General features: G+C 36.3%; 1 pseudogene; it reads left to right on the top strand.

Annotated features, from left to right (window-relative positions):
- The first annotated feature begins 16,603 nt into the window (after window positions 1–16,603).
- Window positions 16,604–16,741, top strand: LOC122687625 (annotated as a pseudogene).
- The last annotated feature ends 785 nt before the right edge of the window (window positions 16,742–17,526 follow it).

Genomic DNA, 17,526 nt, shown 5'->3' with positions numbered 1-17,526 from the left:
AATTTGATCTTTAAATACATCTCAAGTCAATCACAATGCTTTTCCTCATTTTTGAGGCTCAATTCTATTTGATTTCAATTTCTACTTTCTTCATGCAATTATTCCTGCTCTGTGGCATATTTTATTAAACCATAATGGTTTGACTTTATCATTAATTAGATGGAGAGCATGACAATATTGCATTTTACCTTTTATCTCTTAATGATGATTAAGATGAGCTATGCTTTGATCTAGTAGTTTCTGTATGGTATCAAACAAGGACTGCACAAATCTAGGCTACTGAGAGGTAACACTGGGATCCAATGACTTTCCAGTTAAAAGAAACTGTAACTTTAAATCTGAAAGTATAAAATGACTTGGAATTATTATTTATTTACTTATTGATGGGGGTCAGAGATGCCAAATATTCATCCCATGTAAACTTTTACGTGTTTAGCCATTAGTTGGCTTAATGTGACAATAAAAACCATCTTACAAAAATCAAAGTCCTTCACCTCAGGCATTTCATGATTTGACTGAAGGTTATTTGTATCCAGGGTAAGGAACATCACTATATATAGCAATAACATTGCTAACTTTATTTTAATTCAAATAGAGTTGAGATATAATATCTTGTTACTTTCAGATGTTCTGCATGCTGATTGGACATTTCATTTTTTATGGCTGTGTTCCCATGGTGGTTCAAACAGCAAAGAATCTGCCTGCAATGCGGGAGACATGGGTTTGATTCCTGGGTAGGGAAGATCCCCTGGAGAAGGGAATGGCAACCCACTCCAGTATTCTCTCCTGGAGAATTCCATCGCTTGAGGAGACCGGCAGCCTACAGTCCATGGGGGATCACAAAGAATCATACACAACTAAGTGACTTACAGACACACACAGAATTACACACATATATATACACCACATCTTCTTTATCTATTTATATATTGATGGACACTAGTTGCTTACATATCTTAGCTATTCTAAATAATGCTGCATAGCTAAGTTTCAGTGATATTATTACTGATGAATGTATGTTGGCTTTTGGTAGCAGAATCCAAGGGCAGTTACTTGAGGACTTTGTATTCCTCCAATATTTCTTCTATTTACAGTGGTTTTGTCTACTCCTTTTTTCTTCCCTTTCATACTATTGGCCCTTCATTTCCACTTCTTACCTATCAAGATACAGTTAGATATTAATTTAAGCATAATAGACAGCAATTTCACTAAGGGTATAAATTATCTTGCTTCCCTTGGATCAGGTTTTACCATGCACAGGGGGCCACCTCCAAACCTCCAACTTTATGGAATCCTTGAAATTCCTCCTCCATCCCTTACTCTCTACTTTCTCTCACTCACACACATACACCTTCATACAAACATCCTTTCCATGTGACTTTCCCTCTGAGACTACTTCACTGTCTCATCCTTGTGTCCTCACTTGTATTTGCTGGTCAATTTATACACATTATTACAGTATTAAATTAGGTTTCCCTTTGGAAGTCATCAGTGACACTCTAAATTACTTTTTGCTCATTTTTTGCTCTTCTCTATTTGCTTAGGACCTTGAATGGGATTTTCGATGTAGAAGTATTTCAGCCAATAGTCAAAAATACAGCACTGCATTTTTCTATTTGTTTTGTGATATCTCCCACCAGACTGGAAATTTCCAAAGAGTATATGCAATGTCATCACCACTACGCTCTTATCACCTAGTGTAATACTCAGCATTGAGCAAGTGCTCCATAAATATTGAGTAAGTGACAAATGAATGTCTGTGGGATTGACCATATATATCTCTGTTGTCTTACACTGCAGCCAAGAACCATGTGTCTACTGAGCGCTTAAAATGCAAGTGGTCCAAAACGCACTGAAGTATAAAATACACACCCTAATTTGAAGATTTAGTATGATAAAGATAAAATATCACATTAATAATGTTATATAAAACCCATGCTAAAATGATCTGTTTGGTTTTAGATTAAGGAAAATGTATTATTAAAATTAATTTTGCCTATTCTTATTGCTTCCTTGAAAACAACTACTTACAAATGTTAAATGAAATGTGTGGCTCGCATCCATGGCTCATGTTATATTTCTATAGAACAGCACCAGTATAAATCACATACAGACTCTAGAAACAAGGCCATCCTTACCCTATTATGACAGATGTCCTGTCATTCAGTATTAGGTGAGGCATTCTACTGTCAAGGAGATCTAAAAATGGAAATATTTAAAACCTTCTCAATAGGTTTTCCTTAATTTAAGCACTCTGCTTACTCAGCTCCGTGTTGTCTTCTGTTGCTTTTGTTCTGTCGCTAAGTCATATCCAACTCTCTGTGATCCCATGGACTGCAGGACGCCAGGCTTTCCTGTCCTTCACTGTCTCCTGAAGTTTACTGAAACTCACGTCCATTCAGTCGGTGATGCCATCCAACCATCTCATTCCTTGTTGCCCCTTTCTCCCCCTGCCTTCAATCTTTCCCAGCATCAAGGTTTTTTCCATTGGTTGGTTCTCCAGCATCAGTCCTTCCAATGAATCCTCAGGGTTGATTTCCTTTAAGATTGACTGATTTGATTTCCTTGCTGTCCAAGGGACTCTCAAAAGCCTTGTCCAGAACCATGGTTTGAAAGCATCAGTTCTTCAGCACTCAGCCTTCTTTATGGTCAGCTCTCACATCCATACAAGACTACTGGAAAAGCCATAGCTTTGACTAGACAGACTTCTGTCATCAAACTCTTGTCTTTAAATGTAATGAATTAGCTAATCAAAATTGTATGAAAAATTGATCAATAGAAGATTTTAAAAATTATTAAAATTATAATTCCAGTATACAAACATTCAGAATATGTTGTCATCTTAGAGTTTATGCAAAAGAAAAGAACGGCCCTAGACTACCACGATTAGATAGAACATTCTGCATGGATGGAAATGGTTTATATATTTGCTCTTCAATAGAGTAGTTACAAACTCTATGGGGCTCTTTGAGCATATGAAATACAGTTAGCACAACAGGTGAAATTCTCAGTTTAATTCATTTAAATTTAAGTAGCCATTTTGGCTAGTATTTACTGTACTGACACTGTATCTTTGGACAAAAGGGTAATTTCTGCACTATAGCTAGCAATATTGAATTTCAGGTAAATGTATCCTAACTTGTTAAGAATATGTCTATCTCACCTAAACTATCAGTGACTAAAAAAGTTTAATAAACTTAAAATGGTTCAAACACTTCAGAAATACCTTGCTTACTGGGTGTTTAAGAGTTCTTTTTCTTTTGAAATAAAGACTTGCATATTTAACTTACCAGCAAGATCTACTTATATGTTAATTATCTGATATCAGAATCCCTTCATGTACTTAAATTACATATGTTTGATTTTTAATTAAAATGAGAGGCTCCATTAAAAAACAATTAAAAACCCTCCCAAGTTCTTTCTTGTTTGTTTTTACATTTTAAAAGCACACGGCTTTTGAAACTCTATGTGAATGGTTAATTCAGGATAACCTAAACCTCTGGAAGTCATTGACAGGGGGCTTTATTGTGTAAAAACAATTTCTGATTTGGGGATATGCCAAATGAATTGTGTATTTAAAATGCTAAACCCCATTATTCTGATTTGTCTCCTGCAGAATGTCCAAGAAACAGGTCTTTAAAGAACAGGATATAATTAACATTCAGTTTTATGTGCTTTAATTATGAGCTAATATCTGATTGAATAGGTAGCATTTCTACCTGTGTTTTTCAAACACGGAGGTATTAGGATCATAGAATTTTAAAGCTGGCAAGGTTTTTTCCATTTATTTTTCATTTTATTGATTAGAAGTATTAGTCACAGAAAATGACCTTGAGAAAGTCATAGTTACATAGCAGAGACTGAGATGTGTACTATTTGATTTTTAGGAACTGGTAGGTAACTATTGCCTTTTAAAATTTTATCATTTCCTTTGAAAGGTGTCTAGGTAACACACCTGCAGTCTGTGACCCAAGAATGCTCGACTTCTATTTGGTCACAGACAGCAGAGTGAGAGAAACTTGCCACTGCTGAATTCCTGCTCCGGACTGGGCATCTTGCCAATATTTCCACTCACTGTTATTTCATGTGATCCTCATATCAGCTTCTCAAGGGGGCAGGTGAGGGTCCTCAGCCCTTAAAGAAATTTATTCCTGCTTAAAAAACTGGTGAGAGGCCAGTGGAGGACGACGAAGGGTGAGATTTAAGTCCACGATGTTCTAATCAGGAAGTCTACACCTTTCCTTCCATGACATCTTGAATCTTCTTAGAAATTTATTTAATAATTTTGTGTGATTCAGAATAGCAGAACATGGTAAGCCAACATTACCTTTTGAGAATTATGTTTGGAAAATATTTATCAAATACATAAAATTTTATTTGTTTTAAGACTTTCTACTTGCTCTCCCTTTTAAAATTTGTGGGTTTTAACACTAACTAAATTAATTATATTTAGATTTCTTAAACAGTCATATTACCAAACAAACTCAAATGAAATTATTTTTGGTTCTTTGCTTTAAATCAAGTAAACATTATCATGGTGCCACATAACTTGGTGACTGAACTCTTTATCTGTCAAATAATGTTTCTGGTATTCTACGTAGATTTAAAAAACCTGGATTTAGCTTCAGTGAAGTTGTGTGTTGGGGAAAAACATAGTATTTAAATAATTTGACATTTTGATTATTTTTTTTGGTGAACATAAAAGAATGACAAGAAGCAATCAATGATGATAAAGTAGACATAGATTCAGGATTATAAATGTGTTTCTATATTTTTCTGGATAATACAGCACATAAAAATGAGTCAGTGGTTAAGAGTACCATTTCTGAATTGAGACCAATCTGCCTTGAATTCTCACTCCATCACTTACTTGAATTGTATCTATGGGTTTGCTAAATCTCAGATTACTCACATGAGAAATGGTGGCATTATTTGAACTCACCTCATGCTAATGTAAGTACAGTACTTACCGTGAAAACTCTCAACTAGTACTTGTCATTATTGTGTTTCCTGTGAAATTATTAGTTCCAACTAAAATGCAATGAGCTAAGGTAGGTTTATTAAATAACTGCCCACATCACACACACACACACACAAACATATATATAAAGAACTGTATGTATATATTAGAATGATATTGTACATCCCTAAGTCATATGTCTTCATGTATAATATTTACTGAATGCATGCTAACTAACTCAGCAGAATATTACTTCTCTGATTATATCAGTAATATTGACAAATTCCTTTAAACTTAGGGTGCCTGTTCTAGGAAAGATGGAGAAATAACCTCTATTTCACAGCAAATCATATACTAAAATAATTTATAGACAAATCTATAATATACAGTCACACATTCAAAAAGTTTCTACTTTAAAAGTACAAGGAAATGTGTCCCTTAATTTCAGATCTACTTTTGAAAACTCTTTTATTTTGTTACTAAGTGAAAATCCAAGGAGGGGGATGCATTTTACTGCTAAAAATACAAATAAAATCAATCACCTACACCTGAGAGTCATTATCTTCTTTATTCTACACAGTAACCTCAAAAAATGATGTCTTCCACTGTTGCTTCCTTACTGCCACGTCAGAACTTTGTTGAGTGCGTCCCCCTGTAAGGGGATGCTCTGATTTAGCAAAAAGCTCTCACTTATCCAAAATAAATGCTTCTTTTAAAGTGAGTTTCAAATTAGAAAAAATTTAATTACTTGTTTTTTTTTTTAATTTGTTTGTAACTGAAGGATAATCGCTTTACAATATTGTGCTGGTCTCTGCCATACATCAATACGAATCAGCCATAGGCATACATATGTCCCCTCACCCTTGAACCTTCCTCCCACCTCACACCCCATCCCACCACTCTAGGTTGTCACTGCACCAGTTTGAGCTCCCTACATCATACAGCAAACTCCCACTGGCTGTCTTTTCACATATGGTAGTGTACATGTCTTCATCCTACTCTCTCCATTTGCCACATCCTCTCCTCCCCTGGCCTCCACATCCACAAGTCTGTTTTCTATGCTGGTGTCTCTTCCACTGCCCTGCAATATAAGTTCAGTAGTACCATCTTTCTAGATTCCATGCATATGCATTAATATGTTATTTGCTTTTCTTTTTGACTTACTTTGCTATGTATAATAGGCCCTAGGTTCATCTACCACATTAGAACTGACTCAAATGTCAAATGGACACCTAGGTTGCTTCCATGTCCTAGCTATTGTAAATAGTGCTGCAATGAACATTGGGGTATATGTGTCTTTTTCATTTATGTTTTTCTCAAGGTATATGCCCAGTAGTGGGACTGCTGGATCATATGGTAGTTTCATTCCTAGTTTTCTTATGGAATCTCAATACTGTCCTCCATAGTGGCTGTATCAATTTACATTCCCACCAATAGTGCAAATCTTTTCTCCACATCCTCTCCAGCATTTATCGTTTGTAGACTTTTTGATGATGGCCATTCTGACTGGTGTGAGGTGATATCTCATTTTAGTTTTGCTTTGCATTTCTCTAATAAAGAGTGATGTTGAACATCTTTTCATGTGTTTATTAATCACTTGTATGTCTTCTTAGGAGAAATGTCTGTTTATATTTTCTGCCCACTTTTTGATTGGGTTGTTTGTTTTTCTGATGTTGAGCTGCATGAGCTGCTTGTATATTTTGGAAATTAATTCTTTGTCAGATGTTTCATTTGCTATTGTTTTCTCCCATTCTGAGGGTTGTTTTTTCACCTTGTTGATAGTTTCCTTTGTTGTGCAAAAGCTTTTAAGCTTAATTAGGTCCCGCTTGTTTATTTTTGTTTTTATTTCCTTTACTCTAGGAGTTGAGTCAGAGAGGATCTTGCTGTAATTCATGTCATAGAGTATTCTACCTATGTTTTTCTCTAAGAGTTTTATACTTTTTGGTCTTACATCTAGGTGTTTTGAGTTTAAATTTGGGTATGGTGTTAAGAAGTGTTCAATTTCATTCTTTTACACATGACCAGTGAAAAGTGAAAGTCACTCAGTCATGTCCGACTCTTTGCGAGCCCATGGACTATACAGTTCATGGAATTCTCAGGTCAGAATACTGGAGTGGGTAACCTTTCCCTTCTCCAGGGGATCTTCCCAACCCAGGGATTGAACCCAGGTCTCCCACAATGCAAGCAGATTCTTTACCAGCTGAGCCACAAGGGAAGGCCAAGAACACTGGAGTGGGTAGCCTATCCCTTCTCCACGGGATCTTCCCGACTCAGGAATCGAACCAGGGTCTCCTACATTGCAGGCGGATTCTTTACCAACCGAGCTACGGGGGAAGAATATAGCTCTTCAGTTTTCCAAGCCACACTTATTGAAGAGACTATCTTTGCTCCATCGTATGTTCTTCCCTCCTTTGTCAAAGATGAGGTGCCCATTGGGGTGTGGGTTTATCTCTGGGCTTTCTATCTTGTTCCGTTGGTCTGTATTTCTCTTTTTGTGCCAGTACTATACTGTCTTAATGACTCTAGCTTTGTAGTATAGTCAAAGTCAGGAAGGTTGATTTCTCCAGCTCCATTCATCTTTCTCAAGATTGCTTAGGCTATTCAGGGTCTTTTTGTGTTTCCCTATGAATTGTGAAAGTTTTTGTTCTAGTTCTGTGAAAAATGTTATTGGTAATTTGATAGGTAATAACTTGTTTTTAACAACCTCTGGTGGTCCATAATTTTGGATTTTTTTTGGATGAAGTATAGTTTATTTACAATGCTATTTTAGTTTCTGGTGTACAACAAATATATATATATATATATAATACATAAATAAATAAATATATATTAAATACATATATAAATAAATATATATATTAAAAAATATATAATATATATATATTTTTAAAAATATATATATAATGGACCATTGTATATATACAATGGATATATAAAAATTATGGATAATTTTAATTCTTTTTTCCTAAGCTGTATTACATACACTAATGAGATGAGGTAAAAATATGGTCCTACTGAAACATAAAAACACAGAGAGATCAGCCAGGGGTCATAGTGTTTGACAAGTGCTAGTTTACCTGAATATCAGGACACAAAACATTTCACTTAAAATTCCTGCCCTTGAGAATCAAGTGCCTCCTCAGGCACTGTAGTAAATATCATGCTCTCATGTGTTTATGTTGGAAAATTTGTATTTATAGAGCATGCATAGACTTTTAAAAAGCTCAACACAATTATTAGTAATATAGATGAAGCATATGCTCATTTTAAGTGACACATATCAGAAAAACAGACAACTGGAATGGCAGATTTAAAAAAAGAATACGCCAGATAGGTTTTGTACATAAAGCTGTCTCTCTTGAGACAAGCAAGTTAGTCTCTTCAGAAATATTTTAAGAGCCAATATTTATTGAGTCTGATTTTATCATTAAGTGCAAAGATTGAGTCATTCATCTCAATGGGATAAAGGCTACGTGCATGAGAAAGACACAGAGAGAAAGAGAGTTGGCAAAGAAAAAGTCAGAGAACCCAGGGAGGGGGATAAATGTGCTGTCCATGTGCTATCGAGTTGGCATCTTTAACAAATGCATATATGCATGCGTCCATAGCCTTACTGTACAGATTAGCAAAAGGGAATTGGACAAGAGGTTCTGCCCATATGAGGCAATACAAATCCATTTATTTATTGGTTTCAATGACTAGGTTGTAAGAGTTCTATAGTGACAGATGCTATTTATTCACTTAAACCTACTAGCTGCTTTGGCATCAAACACAGGCAATCTGTAGTGGAGGCTAGATCCCCACTTTCCCCAGTACTGACTGTCTCTTAATTCTTTTTCATTCTTCTTGTACACATGTCCTCAGTGCAATGTGGAGACACAGCACTTGGCAAGGAACAATGGTTAAAAATTAGACACATGGTAAGTTAAACAGTTACTCCTTTAAGAAAGAACTCTCCAAGTCAAAGACAAACACAATTCAAAAAGTATATCTTGTCCTGTTTGGCTTTATTTTGCTTAGTTTTTGCCTTTTTTTCCCCTTTGTACTCAAATGATTGATTAATTTTCATATTACTATAAAGATAAGTAAGTTTGTTTTAATCAATCTGATGAGCCACCTACCAGGAACAGTGACTATTAAAGGCACTAATCATGAAGAAAATATCCCTAACATTTTACATGGCTAAAATCTACCAAGAAATTCAAAGTACATCCATTCAGCATGATAAAAAGTCTTGTAAGCAGGCAGAGGAGCTGCTCTTATCTCTGTTTTACTGTTTATGAAACTGAGGCTCCCATCTACAAAGAAAATTGATTGCCCAAGGTCTCTAAGCTTTCAAGTGGCATATATAGACCTGTACTCTAGATTTAATATTCTTTTAACTCTTCTGCATCAACTAGAGGTAACAGAGGAAAATATGCTATTTTCATACTTCTTCCTTCGCTTTCTTTCTTCCTTCTTTTTTTCCATCTTTTTAAAAGATATATCTAGCATTATTTACTTATTTTAATTTTTTTCTGGCCATGCACCACCAGACCTGTGGGATCCTAGTTCCCTGATCAAGGATCCAACCTAGGCCCACGGCAGTGAAATTGAGAAGTGCCAATCACTGGACCACCAGGAAATTTCCTAGCATAATTTTCATGATTTAGTTTACTCATTTATTCACCAATCATTATGGATCAGGTAGTATTAAAGGTTCTCAAGTGAAATGCTTAGCAAAAAACATAAATCTAAGCTGTGTTCAGAACAATGAGTAGAAAGTCTTAAAAGTAAAGTGCAGGAGGGGGAGAAAGGAGTCATCATTTAGGATAATGAGCACACTCACAGTTTGATGCCACCTATAAGATGATGGAAAATAGACATTGGTATTGTCCCCAGTTCCTGGCACAGGTCTCCTGAAATCTTTGTAATTTCCGAAGTAATAAGAGCACTGAGGGCATCTTCAGTTCTAATATTTGGCCTTTTTATTAGAATAGAAGATGCCTCTAGTTTATTTGGTGATAGGAGTGTCTTTTGTTCTAACGAGGCAACTCTGAGTAGGCTCATGGAGAGCTCTAAGATGAGGCCAGTCGCTATAAAGGCCAAGCCATGATTAGAAGTTGGGAATTTTTCATCCTACTCCCTACTCTCTTGAGAGGGGAGAAGGGCTGAGAATAGAGATAATGGTCAACCACACCATCCTGATGAAGCCTCTGTAAAAATCCCCGAAACACAGGGTTCCAAGAGCTTCTGGGTTGGTGAACACATGGAGATGCTAGGAAGTGTGGCATGTCTGAAGAGGGCATGAAATCTTCCACCTCTCCCATATATCTTGCCCTTACCCTATGCATATCTTTCATCTATGTGTTCATCTGTATCTTTCTATCATATTCTAAGAAACTGACAAGTGAAAGTAAATGTTTCCCTGAGTTCTATGAGTTACTCTAGCAAATTAATCAAACCCAAGGACTGCACCAGGACTCCCCTGATGGTTCAGACAGTAAAGAATCTGCCAGCAATGTAGGAGCTGCAGGACACATAGGTTCGATCCCTGGGTTGGGAAGATCCCTTGCAGAAGAGAATGGCTACTCACTCCAGTATTCTTGCCTAGAGAGCCCCTGGACAAAGAAGCCTACTGTCCATGGGGTTACAGTGAGTCATATATAATTGAACGAGGGGTCAAGGACTGCGTTTTTGGAATCTACTATCTATAGCTGGTGGTCAGAAGACCAGGAGACAGTCTGGGTTTGAGACTGGTGTCTGAGGTGAGGGTGAATCAGTCTGATGAGACTAAGCCCTTAACCTGTGGAATCTGATGCTATCTCCCTGTAGACAACGTCAAAATTGAATTAAACAGTGGGAAACCCAGCGGCATTGCAGAAACTGCTTGGTGTGAAGAAAACCTCCACACATTGGGTGACCAGAGGTGAAGTGTTCTGTGTGAGTAACAAAAGAGACTCACAGGGAAGAAACAGAAGGAGAAAAACTGAACCTTTCTCATTACACCACCTCTTTTACATGCCAGGCCATTGTGAGTTCATGTTCTCTCAGCTAGAGTGTAGTGAAAGTGAAAGTCACTCAGTCCTGTCTGACTCTTTGCGACGCCATGAACTGTATAGTCCATGGGATTCTCTAGGCCAGAACACTGGAGTGAGTAGCCTTTCCTTTCTCCAGGGGATCTTCCCAACCCAGGGATCACATTGCAGGCAGATTCTTTACCAGCTGAGAGACGAGGTTATACAAATCTGAGGGACTGAATTTATATTTGCTGCAGCACATAAACTGGGGTTATCTATGGAAATGTGTCATGCTTCTGAGCAGTGTCTATTATATCCTTGGTTATACAAAAATGAAAGAGATGAGAACCACAGTTCTAGACAGAGGAGAAATATGTGTTTAAAGGGATGGTTTGTCTTATATCTTCCCTTCAGCAGCCAGCAGAGGCGAAGCACTTATGTGCCACTGAGGTTCCCTTGAACCTCTACTTCAATGTTTATACAAGTGAAGTGGAAATGACCTTTGAGAAATCACCCAGGACATATCCTGACTTCAATAAGCACTATTCTTAAACTCTTTCAGAAATTTGACAGTCAATTCCATTTTTTAACCACATCTAAGGAAAGGGATTTTATAAAATCCAATAGTAGCCTTTCCCACTTGTAGTACAAAGAATTTCTTGCAACCTCCTTATTATTATCCTTAATCGTCTAACTTCACTCATACTCTGATTTCTTTCCTTTTAATCTCTGTGTGAACAGAGAACAGAAGATCAATCCCTTTCTCTAGAAACTCCAATTCAAACAATCACAGTTGGGTTAATATTCTGTGTCAATTGTGTAATATGGAAAGGACTTACATGTAAGCATTGGTTTTGATATTTTGAATACAGGGGAAGTGTGAAATATACAGGGGAAGTGTGAAATATACAAAAGAAACTAAATATATCAGGTAAATAAATAAATATACCAAAGAGACAAAATCGATCTGACTACTGCATGAAAAGTTGAAAACACCAGCCTTTCCAAAAAAGTAGGAAAATTACAAACATTGGTTTTTAGGTCATATGAAAGATAGGTGTGCTTCTTACATTTATGGATTCATCAGTGTATTTATTAATTTACTTAGATTCATATTTTCATCCAGCCATAATGTATTGAGTGTATATATGAGTTTGAAAGTATACTATGTATTAGTGATACAAAAGATGGATAAAGCATGACTATCCAAAAGCTCACAGTCTATTGGGAAACTTGATTTACATATACTTGTATCAAAGCAAATCTCTCAAAAGCCAAGGCACAGAGAGTTTTAAGAAGTGAGAGGTCAATGGTATAAAGCTTCATTTTGAAAATGGGGAAACAGTTATTTCAATGTTTTTGCAAAGCAAGTAATATTGAAACAAGTCTCTAATTTGAATTCCTGCCAACAGATAACTGACTGATTAATAACTATACCTGTGGGAGCAAAAGTCTAAGTACAGCTGTGTGAAAAACTTTATATGTGTTTATATTTCAATACGTTAGTCTAGTTTTTCTGATTCACCCTGAAAACTAGGAGTTACATGGTAATATAGTTGTGAATCAAATGAATAATAGGCAGTCCACTTGAACTTTATGCTTTCAAAAACTCTATTAAGTAGGGAGAAGATAAACTTATAGTAAGTAATATTATTGCATGTTATAAAGTGAATTGTGTGCCCCCAAATTCATATGTGAAAGCCCTACCCCCCAACATAACTGTATTTGAGATAAGGCCTTTAAGGAGGTAATTAAGGCAAAATGAGGCCATAGGGCAGGGTCCTAATCCAACACAACTGATAGGAAAAAGAGATACCAGGGATGCCCATGCACAGAGGAAGGGTCTTCAAGGACCCAAAGAGAGGCTAACTACCTAAAAGCCAAGAGAGAAGGCTACATTAGAAACCAACCCTGGGAGTATCTTGAGTTTGGACTTCCAACCTCCAGCACTGTGAGGAAATAAATTACTGCTATGTAAACCACACAGTCTATTGTGTTTTGTGATGATAGCCAGAGCTGACAAACCAGTTCGTTAATGAAAAACAATTGCATCAAGTGACTTATAGCATTTTCTTAATGGTAACCTGTAACATGTGTTAGGCCCTTACTGGATTACAGGTCATGAATTTAGATATGATGGTGTAGATTTGACAGACAAAAAGGTGTAGTGACTTGCCAAAGGTCAGCTAGGAAGCCATTGTTCTTAGAGTAAAGGGTATAGAGTGACCATTCTTAATGTATCTTTCATTTTTAACCTTAAGTACATGTTTGAATACTAAAATCATTAAAATATTTCAGCATTATACAGTAATACCATATTTATATTACATAAGCAAACAAAAATATGAGTCTAATGAAATTCAAAATAGCTATTGATAAATTTGTAATTTTATCACTTGCTACACTTCCGTATTTGTAAAGAAACATCAAACATATTAGAATAGAAATGGGAGAAAGACTATTGCAAATATAAGTATTAAATTTAATGTTTGATAGATACAAACTCCCTAAACTAGGCTACTATTGAAAGGGCCAACTATATAAATCCAACACTAAAATGTAAAACTTGCAACATCTCAACATCTCAATATAGTCTTGTGAGTGATCAAAAAAAAAAAAAAAAAAAAAACCACACACAAACATGAAAGCTTGAAATGTAATAAGGGCTCAAATGAGTTAGCAATGGCTGTCATAAAAATCTGGCAGGGCATTCTATTTACAATTTGTAATAAAACTGTCACACACTGAATTTATAAAAGCATTTGTCTTAGAAAAATAAATCTATTTGCCAAGGGCAAGTTAATAATCTCTACAGTCCATTTGAATATATGGTCAAAGAGATAGTCTGACTAATAGAGCATTCTAAGAACTGTATTGTGAAATGTATAGGATGCTATGACAATGGAAACATCACTCAAAGAGATTCTGTGCCATGAATTAACAACAGGAATCCTTTCTACATTATCTGAAATACAGTCAATATGGTTAAACATCAACGCAAAGAATGTGCTTATAGAGAAAACGACATTCATTTCATATGTTCCATTGTTGGAGACAACTAAAAATATTTCAATTTAAGTATCAGAGGAACGTGGAGATTTTAAATAACTAATGGAATGTACAGCTATTTCCTAATGATTAAAAGTCATTACTTGAGGAATTTAAGGGAAGACAATGTAATTTAATGCATGGAGCTTTTATAGTTTCTTGTAAATATAATCATATACAATTTTTAATCAGCTATTCCTTGAATTTCAGACAAACTTAATGGAAGCATGGAGGGCAGCAGTTATACATTGTTCAGTGTAGGTAGAACAATGGTATAATAGAGTTGCGTGAGCTCAAGCTATTATAGTAAGCTTGGGTGAGTCATTCACTTCTTTTTGGTAGGTAATCTTCAGAATGTTCATGAGGATTCCCAGTGTTATTTTATATGACTCCTGAAGATGCAAATATAATCTTGAGTGTAGAATTTAAGAACCATTTAGATATGTGCATTTCTTCCAAGTGTAATTCTGTGTCAAAGAGAGAAGACATGCAAGTTTTAAAATGTCTTTTATTTAGAACAGGGGCAGAAAATCTTTCCTTACAAGGTAGCTACTCAACACTGCCACTGAAATGTGAGAGCAGTTATCAACAATAGGGAAATGACTGGGCATGGCTGTGTTACAAGAAAACTCTATTTACAAAAACAGGCAGAGGATATTATTTGGCTAATTGACCATAATTTGACAAACATTTGGAAAAAATAAAACAACTTTGCATTTTCTCTAAAAAGAAAACATCTTACTTTGAAAACCATCATATTCCTATTTTCTCATATATGGTTTTCTTATTGAAAAAATTAAAATTGAAGAGTTCCCTTTAGAAGAGCATATTTACCTTTAGTTTTGATCATTTCACAAACTGGTATATACTTTCCAAAATTTTTGTTGCTGTTTCTTATCAGTGATGAAACAGAGAATCCTATGAGTTAAAGAATTTGAACAGCAAATTGGCCCGCTGGTTCCATTAAAAATGTGCTGAATACTTTTATGCACAGAGAACTTTGAGATGGTTCGATGGCACCACCGACTCAAAGGACACGAGTGTGAGCAAACTCCAGGAGTTGGTGAAGGACAGGGAAGCCTGGGGTGCTGCAATCCATGGGGTCACAGAGAGTTGGACATGACTGAACAACTGAACAACTTCATCCTGTACTGTCTGGTTCAAATTCTAGCTCTGACTTTTCTTTGCTGGGAAGATGAGAGAACAGTGTCTTCACTCTCTCTTCTGTACAAAGGGACTCAATACTATTTACCTCACAGGACTTTTGTGAAGCTTAAATGAGATAGTAAATGTATAATCAGGTGGTACAGGGGTAAAGAATCCATCCGTCAATGCAGGAGATGCAAGAGACACGGGTTTGATCCCTGAGTTGGGAAGATCCCCCAGAGAAGGCAAGGCGACCCACCGCAGAATTCTTGCCTGGAAAATCTCATGGACAGAGGAGCCTGGTGCGTTACAGTCTATTGGGTCATGAAGAGTCAGCCACAACTGAGTACACCCACACACAAACGTAAAACACTTGGCAGGAGCTCAAAATATGAAAAGTAAGCAATAAATAGTGACTATTGTTATTATTATATTCATTAAAATAAATGTCCCAGGCCTTTGAATAACTTAAGTAGAGTTAAGAATAAGAGGTTTATTATGAGGATTATTATGTTTCAAATAATCCAATGAAACAGAAATAAATATTTTATCACAAGTTGATATTTAAGGGTTGATAGATATGAAGTAGATCAATTGGGAAAACTGAGAAAATTTAAATGAAGATGATGTGTTTTCTACTAGATCCTGAAAGAGAACATCTTCTTCACTGATAGAATGTTGGTGATGAGGATCAATTGAAGGGTATGGTTCAAGTAAAGGCCCCAAAGTAGATAAAATGCCTGAGAACTTCCTTGTCTTAAGACCTCAGCTTGAGTGAGAAAAGGGGCTATGTAGCAGCAGCAAGAGAATTCAGATGTAAGTTCATAACTGCTTGCTAGAAAATACAGCAGTTTTGCAAATAATTTATTTTCTTTATAGAATTCATTGTTGTTTGGTTACTAAGTTGTGTTCAAATCTTTTGCAACCCCATGGACTGTAGACCACCAAGCTCCTCTGTTCATGGGATTTCCCAGGCAAGAATACTGGAATGGGTTACTATTTTCTCCTCCAGGGGATCTTACTGATCCAGGGATCAAACCAGAAGCTCCTGCCACATCTCCTGCATGGTGGATTCATTTCCACTGAGCCAAATACTTGCCTAGTATTTCACTCTAAGATGGCATCTGCTTCTGAAGAGAAAACAGTTTTATGGAAGGAACTTGCATGGAAAGAAAATTATACAGAGAAAACACTAGAGAATCGTTTTGTAGGACAAGTAAGGTAGGAACAAATGTGGTCAGCATTCTAGATTTTTAACCTAGAGATCAGAGTTCTCATGAAAAGGAAGAGCCACTGCAATACTATTAAGTCAGAACTAGAGTCATGGGCCAAGGTACACTGATAAAAAGCCAGAAAAATTTACATTGTGTTACAGGAGGAATAGAGACCAGCAGGAAAACAACAAGTGAGGAGATAACACGTAAGTTTTAAAAGCTATCATTAAGTAATACTAGCTTCTCAGCCTTTTGGCTAAGATCAAGTGTAGTATCTGTTCTTATCAGTTTAAAAGCTATCATTATGTAATACTAACTTGGAATTCTGGTGGTAGCTGATATATCTGTTCTTTCTAATCTACAAAGTACTTTATAATATATTATCACATTTCATCATCACAACAAGCATATAAGGCAAAACTTAAATGAAATTTCTCATTTCTCACTCAATTTCATGAAACCTAAATCTTCGGAATTCCAATCTGGAGAATGTGAAAGTTGCTCAGTCATATCCAGCTCTTTGCAATCTCATGGGCTGTAGCCTGCCAGGCTCCTCTGTCCATTGAATTCTCCAGGCAAAAATACTGGAGTGGGTAGTTGTTCCCTTCTCCAGGGATTTTCCTAACCCAGGGATCAAACCCAGGCCTCCCGCATTGCAGGCAGATTTTTTACCATCTGAGCCATTTCTGGTAACCCTCCTCAACAGTAATCAGTGACCACTGTTGCTTAAGAAATATCATGCTGTGATTGAACAGTATTTGTTAAAGACTTTTGCAGCAATGTGAACAAAGTTTTTTTAGAGAAGAAGGAAGTTTACTCTTGCAGTTCTGTCGTCTCCAAGAGATCAGAGCTCAAAGAGGGCTGGGAGCTGCGTGGATAGCCGAAATATACTACTTATAAAGTTTCTTGGGTTGTAGTCCTTGCTGAATTTGGCCTGCAGAGATTTAGCTTGCGAAATGTGACTGCTGTTGACGTTAACTCTGATTAAGTTGCCAACACTTAACAGCCAAGAGATTTTGCATAAAAGTTTGAATTTCCAACTCTTTAAATTTTCAGAAGATCTGGCAGCAACTTCCTGGGAGTAGGCAGTAGCTATGTTCTCCCAAGTATAAATGCTCCCCAACTTGTCCAAAGCCCTGGTTTCTCCCCCTTGTTCCTT

This window comes from Cervus elaphus, chromosome 31 (assembly GCF_910594005.1).
Source record: "Cervus elaphus chromosome 31, mCerEla1.1, whole genome shotgun sequence".
NCBI lineage: Eukaryota > Metazoa > Chordata > Mammalia > Artiodactyla > Cervidae > Cervus > Cervus elaphus.
The sequence above is the reverse complement of the archived record's forward strand: the minus strand, read 5'-3'. Positions and strand labels throughout refer to the sequence as shown.